The sequence below is a fragment of the Apium graveolens genome, chromosome 6 (assembly GCF_009905375.1).
Source record: "Apium graveolens cultivar Ventura chromosome 6, ASM990537v1, whole genome shotgun sequence".
Classification (NCBI taxonomy): domain Eukaryota; kingdom Viridiplantae; phylum Streptophyta; class Magnoliopsida; order Apiales; family Apiaceae; genus Apium; species Apium graveolens.
Window position 1 is genome coordinate 178764204 of NC_133652.1, and position 12351 is coordinate 178776554.

At 27.6% G+C, this 12351-nt stretch overlaps 1 non-coding gene across 1 annotated transcript; it reads right to left on the reverse strand.

The window, feature by feature from the left end:
* Positions 1-6302: 6302 nt before the first annotated feature.
* On the reverse strand, positions 6303-6376 carry TRNAI-UAU (transfer RNA isoleucine (anticodon UAU)). Its single transcript has one exon. It is a non-coding gene; the product is annotated as a tRNA-Ile (tRNA).
* Between the last annotated feature and the right edge of the window lie 5975 nt (positions 6377-12351).

The following is a 12351-nucleotide window of genomic DNA, read 5'->3' on the forward strand; positions in this document are numbered from 1 at the left end:
CGCGAAAGTTACCATTGTTCCTAATTTAAGGGTGCACCTGTTGCATCACATTATTGTACAAGAATTATACATTTTACAAAGTATGACACAGTTGAAACACATCTCATAGCCAAGTTGCTAATAGAGCATACATACAAAATTTTAACTTTAAGGAGTACACACTATGAACAATCTTTGGGTTTCGAATTACATCAACCACCTTAATTCGATCGTAATTAACCTGAATTGGTGTGACTATATAGCCATCAGTAGTCACTAACAGAGACTCTCCTTGCTCAAGAGTAAACATCTCAAGCTATATAAAACTAGACTATACAAATATAATACTCAACTAGAATAATATAAACTAGCTTCTACTATAGAATCAAACACTGTAAACACATAATATTCTTCTACTATAAAATCGAAATCATTACACAAGTCTAAAATCTGATTCTTGTATTGAACCTTAAAATATACTATAAAACACACAAAAAAATAATTTTACCTATTCGAAGAAACACCTTGCCGCTGTAATTGCTCAACCTCAAAATCATGAAAAAAACTAATTAAAGATTAAAAACGAATCTAAATTATCACACAACCCTAAATATACGAATTAAAGTTTAATAACATGAAATTTCACTGAATAAAAACGATTTTCAACCTTATTATGATGAAATCTTCAACTCTGAATTTTAAATCACCGATTTGTTGTTGATATCTTCGTTTTCTCTCTTTCCCTCAACCTCTGTGGTAGCGATCGTGCGTATAGTGTGTGTATATAGGTGTCTGTATAGCCATTATATAATGAGCGTGGTTCTGTTCTGTATTAAGTTAGCCTTAAAGTTTATTTTAATTATAAATATGCCACCGATAATTTGATTTAATCTTAGCCGGTTAAAAGAAGAATGGACAGCTGTGATATCGGTTCTCTCTAATTCTCTATATAAAAAGTTCTCTGTTGATTGAGACTCTGGATTGAAATATTGTAGATATAACAATCTATTACTATCATTTAAAAGATGAAATATTGAAAGTTTTGGTTCGGTACTTATTTTTTGGTACACGTTTAATTTACCTAATTACCCTTATATTTTATTTTTACATAATTAACATAATTTAATTAATTTTTGTTTAATTGTTTAATTTTAAAGAGTTTGTAAAAAACAAGAGTTCTAATGTTAATATACAATTAATTGTTCAATTTAAAGAGTTTGTAAAAAATTAGAGTTCTAATGTTAATATACAACAACACTTCTAATTTTAAGACGATACCTATAGGATATAACAGTCCTGAGTTTATAGGTTGGAAGGATGAATACAAGGTTTCAACTTCTGTAGAATAATTATGGCCCTAAAAATCAGTTTGTTTTTTCGGGTCTCCTGGGTTAAAATTTTTACTATCTGTACTTAATAATAATAATAATAGTATGATTTAATAGTTATCCACTTATTTTTATTATTAAAAATAAAATATATTTAACAAATAGTATTTTTTTTATCCTATCAAACATAGTCTTATTATTGATTATCCTATTAAAGTAGGACTAAAGAGCTTATCATAAAGACCACATCCTAATTATTTTATTATCTTTATTATAAATATAAAATTATTATATTTTTATATAGAAATATTAAAGTTATTATATGATTGGATAAATAAAATTTTAATAATGTTAATATTTGAATTAGGGATAAATTAAGTGAAAAAAATTAAGAAAATTTATGATTTAGACCTCTAAAATAGTGAATATGTAGGTATAGAAAAAATATTATTCTTACTCATGTTTCTATCTTTTATATTTACTAAAATTTTATATAATATAATTAAAAACATATAAATATTAATGTGAACCCGTGCATAGCAACAACCGAAGTGGAGTATAATTTGGTTCAACTTTATTCTCTGATTTTGATTATTAAAAATAAAAATAAATAGTATTTTACAAGTACTAAATTGTTAAAATGCTAGATATAGTATTCTTATACCGCTAAACTACAACCAATTTATTGTGCTAATCTATAATCACATCTTTTTCCGAATTATTTTATTATTTTTATTATAAATATTTATTTTTTTATTTATATATCTATATATCTATCTATTCTATTATTATTATATAATAGACCAAATATTGAAAATTTTGGTACATGGTACACGGTGATTTTACATAATTATCATTATAGTTAATATTTTTACAAAAATTAAATTTTATTTTCTTAATTTAAAATGTATTATGACCCGCTCCATCACCAAAATAGAGCCCTTCTGGCGTTTGAATGGAACCCTCTCTAAAAGTCACCCATCTCCCAAACAGGTTTCTCCATCAATTGAGAGTCCATCCTCTTTATTCAAGCATGTGTTTGGTTAAGATGTTATATTTAATATTTATTTTCTATTGATTTAACTCTCTCAATCATGTCTTTCCTTTCATTAGAAACCAATTTTTTTAACATCCCTATCTAATTATTTTTACATAATTACACTTTTTTAGTTCTAATCGAAATATTGATTTTTTTTTTGTTTTAGTTCTTGTTCTGGATCAATCTGTTAATAAGATTATACTTACTAATAATTAATTAACTATTTTTTCAACTAAAACATATTATCTTATTCATTTTCTCTACCAAAACATCAACTTTTCTTAAATAAATTAATAATAGTAGTATTATTTTACAACTAAAAATATTATTTTTTCTATTTTCTCTACCAAAAAACCCATTTTTTCAAAAAAAAAAGACACCCATTTTGCCAAAAATATCACGGACAACACTATTTAGTAAAATATAATAATCATATTATCTATCTATCTATTACTATTTATTTATTACTATTATATAAAAGACGAAATATTAAAATTTTTGGTACGGTACCTGTTTTTCGGTACACAATAAATTTATATAATTATCATTGCAATTAATTTTTTTATAAAATTAAATTTTATTTTCTTAATTATAATAGAAAAAATATTAAAAAAAATTAGTACGGCCCGTAGTTTAGTACGCGGTGATTTACATGATTGCCTCAACTTAGTAAACACTTAAATATTATAAACACTTAAGGGGGTGTTTGGTTGCTGTCAGGGAAACGGAATGAAATACAAAAAGAGAAAGAAAGGGAAAGGAAGAGAAAGAAAAGGAATGATCCCGCATTGATTTATTTGTTTGGTTCTGATCCGAAAACGGATTAAAAAATTATTTGATATATTGATATTTGATTTTTCTAATATCATATAATGTAAAAGGATTCAATTTATTTTGTATTTATAACAATATAATTTATTTACATTAAAATAAATTAAATAAAAAAATTTATAACATCTTTATTTTTTTTGAAAAAAATTAACATATAAATTATATATCAAAATTATTTTTAATTTATAAAAGCTAAATAAAAATTATTTGTTATTTTTGAAAAATAATTTACGTATTTATCTATTTTTTGGGTTGCAAAATTTAAAATATAATTAAAGTGAAAAAAATAAAGTTGGAAAGGGAAAGTAAGGGAAAAGGAAATGACAATATTTACTAAACAAATATCAAAAAAGGAATTAATCTAACGGTTCCCTTTCCCTTTCTTAATTACCCTAAACTAAACGATCCCTAAATATTCACCGTAACATATAAAACTCTTGTTTTCTACCATCAATCAACGTTTTTGTACATGTTTGTAAGATCATGCGCATGAAATTAAAATCTAATGAAAGTTAATTTGTGTTCATATATTTACTGAATTGTTATATGAATTGTATGTTAAATTTAATTGGAAAATCTAATTAATGTCATGCGCTCTAAATTATCCAATTGCATTATAAAGTATTGAGCTCGTATCCAACAAATGGATGAAAAAATTATTTAAGCCCGTGACTTGATCCATGCTATTAACAAGAACACAAAACTAACTAAATTTTATTTTTTTTTATCAATAATTAGATTATATTTTTAATTAAAAGGGATTTTATTTTATTTTTATTTTTAATAAACCAATACCTCCTTTTTATATGTTAATAATCATTTTTACATATCTTTATTCCTTATTTCCTTAATTAAAGCAACTCAAAAATAATCTATTGATCAATATAATTTGATCAAAACTAATATAATATCACTCGCCCCAAAAGCATACATGGTTGATATCCGGATTTTAGTTGTTGCCAAATATAACATAAAGGACTTGCTTTTAATTAGCAAGCTAGGCATAAACTCTGAACACTTGATAACAAAATTATTATATATTACGATCAAGGCTAAAACGAACTTTTATAAACTTACATAGTATCTGATAGTTTATTGGTCGGCCTAATAGACATAGCACGCAACAAAAAAAATTATGTATGTATTATATTTAATTACTTGAATATTAGCCATTAATTTCTTATTTCAACTAAATAATATATTACTATTTAATATAAATATTCCAATATTTATTATAATTAAAAAATAAATATCTATATACCGAAATTAAAAAATTAAAAATACTAAAAAGATTATATTAAAAGTAGTCGTGTATCGCATAAGACATAAGCTATTATTCTATTATAGATGACACAATTAAAATTTTGTTGGTAGTGAGACACCGTGTTTTGGCATCCGATAAATTTATAATTATATGAATTTAAAATATACAAATATGCAAACAAATACACACATAAATATATTAATATTTACCCTATAATAATATAAATACATATATAATTATAATCTGCATAATGGTCTCGGTCTTATATAAAATAATATAGAATATTCGCTTAGGTTAAATGATATTATGCTATATATCCAATTTTTAAATAAAAAAACAAAATGTACTTAGCTGGATTTGCTAACTCAGGATAAAATAAAATAGCATATACTACTAATCGGCTAAAAAAAATTATATTATTGGACTGGATTAAAATAAAATTAAAATTTGAAAGGTAATTCGTTGGTCAAAATAATAACATAATGCTAAAACAAAATATTATATACTCAGCATTATTTATTTAGTCTAAAACAAATTAATATTCATCCATGACTAAAATAAAATTAAAAACAAACTATGTATAGTTATTATCAAATCACATTATTAACTATTTTAAATAAATAAATTTAGTATCTTACAAATTTTAATTCAAATTAAATTTTTAAAAATATACAATATTAAAAATAATCTGTTGATCGCACGGGTTATTAGCTAGTACTATATTATAATATACGAAATATAAAAAAATTGCTAGATCGTCAATCTGTACAAAATAACTTGATTATCCTTACTTAATTATTTATTTATTTAACGTAATTTCCCTTATTTAATTATTTTTAGGACATATTTTCGTTTAAAAATATTTTAATTCTAATTAATAATTAAATTAAGAAAAAAATGGGTCTGAGTCTCGAGTAACTCCCCTAGAATATAAACTCTCTCATACAAATTTAATAGTATTTTTATAAATACTAATAACTTATCTTAAAATTATAAATTTACCCATATATATTAATATGAGTAAATGTTATAATCTCAGGAAAGTTAACAGAGAGGATGACCTAAGTATATGATACTCAAAAATTAATTACTTTTTTCAAGTGAAACAAGTTATATTTTTCATTTTTTTCGATTAAAACAACGTTTTTTCAAAAATATCAAGGAACAATTTTATTTAATAAAATGAAATAAATTATTAGAATTACAAATAACTTATATTTTAATCCTAATTAGTATATAAACACGTTACCTTTTTTCCAATAAAACACGTTGCCTTTTTTTTCTTTTTCCCGATCAGAACACCTATTTTTCAAAAAATATCATATGCAATTCAATAATAAGATATTATAATTACTAATAACTAACCAATTACCTTTTTCAACTAAAACAATTTTTAAATGACAAACTTGCTATTTTTTCGAAATAACACATGTAATTCTATTTAATTTTAGTTTAAATTAAATTAAAAAATTATGTAAGATTAAAAAATACCTGCATTTAACGGAATATGAGTTATGAGTTAGTATAATAATAAGATTACATATATTAAAATTAGGTTATGTAGGCTCGTATTCTTGAAAACTAAATGACCTGAATAAATAAATCTGGTAAAAAAAATGCTAAAGTAAATTGGAGGATAAACTTGGTCTCAGCTCGAAATCGATAAATCTTGCTGTTTATTTACAGTTACAACATTAAATATTAATTCCTGTAAAAAACATTAAATATTAATTCCTGTAAAAAACATTAAATATTAATTCCTGTAAAAAACATTAAATATTAATTCTTGTAAAAAAACATTAAATATTAATAACGTTTAAACAAGACGGGGGAAAATGAAAATATAAACTACTTAAACTTATGGTCCCGGCGGGGCTCGAACCCGCGACCTTCGGCTCATAAGACCAACGCTCTAACCAACTGAGCTACGGGACCGTTTGCCAGACAGTTTTTAAAAAAGGATTTATAGGCATCGATTTAAAAAGCAACTTTCAAATTTGGACCTTTTTTTTTTTCAAATTTGGACCTCAATATTCAATTTCTCAAGAAGATTATCTCAATGTTGAGCTTGCATTCAACCAATTCACGGTTGCTTTACTTAAGTAATTATCTCTTGCGGGCTTAAAACCCGTGCGATGTACGGGCGATTTATAATATTGCATAAATTTTTTAAAATTTTAATTTGAATATAATTCTTAAATTTGTTTATTTAATACATGAATTAATGATTAATATGTTAATCTATAGTCATGAATTTTTTAAGAAGATGTATTTGAAAAAAGTAATATTACCCATTCATTAATATATTTTTATTCATATTTCTACGTGTGATCACAATTTTTTTAATTAAAAGTTAAGTTAGTTTAAATCAATAGTATACAAACAAATTATGTTTAGTCTGATATTAACTTTTCTTTATTTTTGAATTAATATTTTATATTATATTATTTTAACCCGAGATTCATTACATCGGGCAAATCATTGTCATTTTTTATAATCCGGATCAATAGGATAATTTTGTTTTAGCCCAGAAAGATTTTATTTTAGTTGGTCTAATTATATTTTGATTTTAATTTTATTTTAGCCTTGATCAACTGTATAGTATGTTTTTAGCCTTCATGAATAATAAAATTATTTTATTTTATCCTGGTCCAATAATATAATTTTTTTATTAGGATCAGTAGTATTTATTATTTTATTTTAACCCGAGACACATTATACCAACCAAATCAATTTAACCATATTTGGTTTTTGTTAAATTTTATTTTAGCACAGATCAAAATTATAATTTTATTTTAGCTTGAATGAAAGGTGTATAGTATTTTAAAATAATAATTAAATTGGTTATATAGTAAATATAATTTTAGAATTTAATTAAACAAATATTAAATTGGTAGAATAAGTTGATTTTAAATCAATTTGAATAATATAGATCTCGATATGAATTAGAATTTGAATTGATATAAAAGATTAACTTAAATCGATTAGAATAATGTAGAGTTCGATATTAATTAAAATTTAAATTGGTCGAGAAAGTTGACATCAATATGAATTAAAAGTGCGATGGACGAACTATATAGAGGGGGCTGTTCAAATAGAAACAACCTTAAAATAAAAACTAGAAACTTAGCCCAGCCCAAAACAAAACAGCCCAGCCCAACCCATAAACACATGCCCCTTATATTTGCCCCTTAAATTAAAATTAAAAATCAGTTATACAAAATACGTGTACAGAACTGCTCAATCATTGTAACACCCTCCAAATCCGTGATATAGATCTGGGGTATTACTGCCACTAATTACATTATTAAACCTATACAATAATAGTAATATACATATAACAACCCCTTGATACTACTACTCAGGATCTTTTAAGGTTAAGGTGTGAAAAGAAGAACAACTTACTATCTTTATTACAAACACCCAAATAAACAGCCTTACAGGCCTTCTTTATTACAAACCCGTTATCTATACAAATTTTAAACTAAGTTTCTTTTATTCAAACAACATCTACATCTGTTCCTGCTACACCTGCTTCGGCATCTCAAAACTCTCTTCTGAAATTGGAATTAGCACCCTTGGTGCTAGAGGGTCTCGCCGTCTAACCCGCTTCTTGACCACCCGGGTACGGATGAGTTTCATTATCGGCCTTAACTGAAAAACAACGTGAACAACAATAATAGGGGTGAACCATAATTGCTCAACAAGCCTACAATATATATATATATATGTATATATATAGTGTAAAGAGAATGTTAAATGAATCGGTAATCTGATTGTTCATGTAACCCCATGTTTCTGCAGGGAATAATGAAGGCCACTATTGGCGAGTACCAAATGAATTAGCTTGGACATCAAAAATTAACATATGCGCTATAACCTGCTGATTAGTCAGGATATGGCGCGGATCTATACCCAACGGTATAGACCCACCAACATATAGGTTACCCAGACACTATGGCCTAATAATCAAGGGTCTGGTTCATACCCGGCCCACCTCGTAACCATCCAGTCTATGGATCAGCATCCGGAGCAATCGGTATGCTTTGATGTATTTCAACATCGGAATTTATCAGAGTATATATATATATATATATTAACTGTTGGAATATGAATAGAGGATTCAATGAATTAGGAGAAATGAGGAATCGAAACGAATTATGAATAAAGGAACCTTAGTTGTGTATCAGTGTTTATGAACATGAGTTATCAGTGTGTAGCTTCCTTAGGAATTTGAAAGCGATTCACTCTTCTGAACTTAGAATAGGGAAAAAAACTTGCCTGGTATACGGTCTACTTCGTGTAGTTCACAGTTCCCTAACTCTGGCTTGATCCGCCTTGCTGGGGTTGAATCTATCAAAAAAAGATACTCGTTTAGTTGACTTACATCGTAATCATATCTCAGACTGAGACCACGTAGCCCTTTTTATCTACCCGCACGACTCTATCTGACTCGTATATAAATTATCTAGCAAATAAGACTCAAGTAATCACATAAATCACATAACACATAAGTCACATAGTTGATTTAAACATACAAATATTTTTAGGTTCGACATTATACTTATATTCACATTAATAAATCATATCCGATTCGTTTCCTAATTTTCTGAGATTTATCGGACTCGTAATCATAATTAATAAGGCTTGAAATGAATAACTATCGAAAACTGACTCGTCTCTGGGAGAAATTAAGATTTAAAACTATTTTTAATGGATTCAGATCATTTTTCTAAGTCTAACGGCTTTCGTTTCGATTAAATCAAATAAACGGTTCAATTATTACACAATAAACAAGAATAAATCAATTATTAGTCAATATAATTAATTATTCAAAATAATTCAACCTCAAATATATTTTTAAATAATTATCTAGGAAAAATTAAATTTAAAAATGAATTTTCCCTAATTTTTGGAATTAAATAGAATTTATTACAAATTATTCAATTAAACTGATTAATTATGAAATAATTAATCAATTGAAATAAATAATAAGTAATTAGGAAATAAGTAAGTAAATAAATAAATAATTATATTTTTGAATTTCTAAAATTTAGAAAATAGTTTGAATTTATTTATAAAATAAATCAATTAATCAATCAAATTAATTAATTGATTTATTTAAATAATTAAAACTGAATTTAGGATTTTATAAAATAAAAGTAAAATAAAAGAATTTTTAAAAACAGTTTTTAGAAAACATTTGGGAAAAATCAAGATCAAAACCGGGCTTGGTTTAATCTGGGTTCTCAAGAACAAACCGGGTCGCCGGCCGGTTCTAAAACCCGGCGACGAGCCCAGTTTTCCGGCGAGCTCAATCGAGGCTAAAACGAAGCGTACTCGTTCAATTGGAGCTTTGATTCCCATCATCGACATCCCAGAAATTCAATCAACCCAAAACAATTCATAGACGAGTTAGACCTCGTCTTCTCCGGCCGGTTTCGACGTCGTCGGCCACCCTCAACGCGGTGGCGCAGTCGAAACCTCGATAAAACTTGTCGAATAAACATCCTAGCGTCCATACACAACTTATACACACCACCAAACCGTTGTCCCCGAAGCAGGACAACTCGAAACCGCCGCCTATAACGGCGATTTTCCGGCGAGCTCAAAACGAAAATAAAAATCAACCAACCTAGTACTTTTCGACTGTAAATTCGACGATCTACAACTCTACAACACTCAAATTCATCTCAGCAACTTCAATAAAAAACACCCAAATCGAAATTTAATCAGTTAATATATATACAAAATCAATAATAGAAATGGAAAATAGATTCAATAAGCATCAGTTTGATTACTCACATGACTGATTTGCTTAACAAAATCACGTTGAAAATGATGATTGATTCCAGGAATCCAAGAACCCTAATTGCAGAGAAATTGGGGATTTTCTTGATTTTTCTGAATTTTTTTATAATTCTAATTAATTAATTAATAGAAAATTAGTTATTTATAATTGTAAAAAATACCCCTAATATAAATTAAGGCCCTATTTATATCCCTAAATAAAATTAATTGACCCTTAATTAACAATTTTTGGGTATTAATTTTGAATTTTTAAATATCCGACAAATACAAAATATATGTCGAAAATTCCCAAAAATTGTGAATAATACAAAAATACAAAGAAAAATAATACGTGATAATTTCATGATCCTATAAAAATAAAAATGTGATTTTTTGGGGGCTTTTGACACTCAAAGGGGCCCGAAAAAGTCATTTTCCGCGAAACGAGAAAATTTGTAAGACGACTGGAGTTCAGAATATCGCTTTGGTATAAGCCATACTAGGCGAAAACATGCACTAATATTCACGCAAGTGTACGCGTTCGCAAGTAATATAGAATACTTTCTAGTTCGTTCCCTCAGAGACTCAGACTAAGTTATTGTCTAATTAAACTCACTCACCAATGTATGATTACTTCTCAATGTTAAGATAATAACACTTAAAATTGTTGATTAAATATTAACTATAATTAACTACTTAACTAACACTTCAATTTATCAATAATAAAACACTCATGAGATCACAACTTCATTATTACTTCCTTCTATAGCCATTGTTATTACCTTTAGCATGTGACAGTAATGATATTAATCGAATAACACGAAACTGATAAAAGCCAACCTTCATTGTACTAATACCATTCTACCAAGCATCCACAATTAAGATAGAAGTTGAATAGTCATCAATTATGTTGAGTTCCTATATGTCTACAGAAATTGACAACACAACGATTTAAGCACAAGTTATTCCTTTTGATTACATAGGGCAAATAAAACTGTTAGAATTACCCACTAATCATGCACAACGTACATGAACCTATGCTAGCATGGCAAGTTCTAAATCTCAAGATCCACCGTCGCTTCACAAGAGATTAACACCATATCTTATATGTTCGCAACGCACATAAGACGAATACGCACAACCAATACTAGATATCATGCAATCATCACACACTAAAGTATTAAACAATTAACTAAAGAATTCCATAATAAATCCGTTGCAACCCCATGATCACGATTAGCCCATAATAGAACTTATCGCCATCATGGGTTCATATGAAATCATGATAAACAACACAAGAAAATAATAACTAAACTAATTATATTAAAACAGAGTACGTCACAAGAGTAAATAAGTCAAAGCAAGAAAACTAGCATCCAACGTTACAACGAAACAAGAATCACAAGAATATATGCTTCCTCTTCCGTTGCGGTGTGCTAAATCGGTCTTCTTCCTTATCTCCTTCGCTTCTTGTGCTAAACACAATCTAAAACACAATCTTCTTTATTATATCTCTATGAAAACGTCTCAAATCTACTTATATAATAGTCCCATAAAACTCAGATTACATAGAAGTTGGAAGCCAAACAGAAGTAGAAGTCTAAAATAATTCAGCTTTTTCCCCGACCCTGCGCGGCCGCTCAGCATTTCTGCGCGGGCGCGCAAGGCTGCTGCGCGGCCGCTCAGCATTGCTGCGCGGGCGCACAGGACCCTACTGGAAAAATTCCAGGTTTGCTCCGTTTCTTCGCCGTAATCTGCCCGTTCTTTTCCTCTCTCAATGGTGAACACATGCCAAGGCTTATTCTTGATGATTCCTCCTCCGAAATGCAACTAATACCCTGAAATGCATAAACACTAGAAAAACGCATCAAATACACAAAATACTTGATTTCAAGACACCAATTTAAGCCATTTTAAGACGTTCTAAGTGGTATAAAATGCCACTTATCACACCCCCAAACTTAAATCGATGCTTGTCCTCAAGCATCACAGACTCAAAATAAATAAAAATATGCATGAATGCAATCTATATGAAAATGCAACGATCCCCCTTACTACAATTAACCAACCAAATTGTCACGTCTCAACGAATGCAGTTAGACACTAAAGATCAATAAACT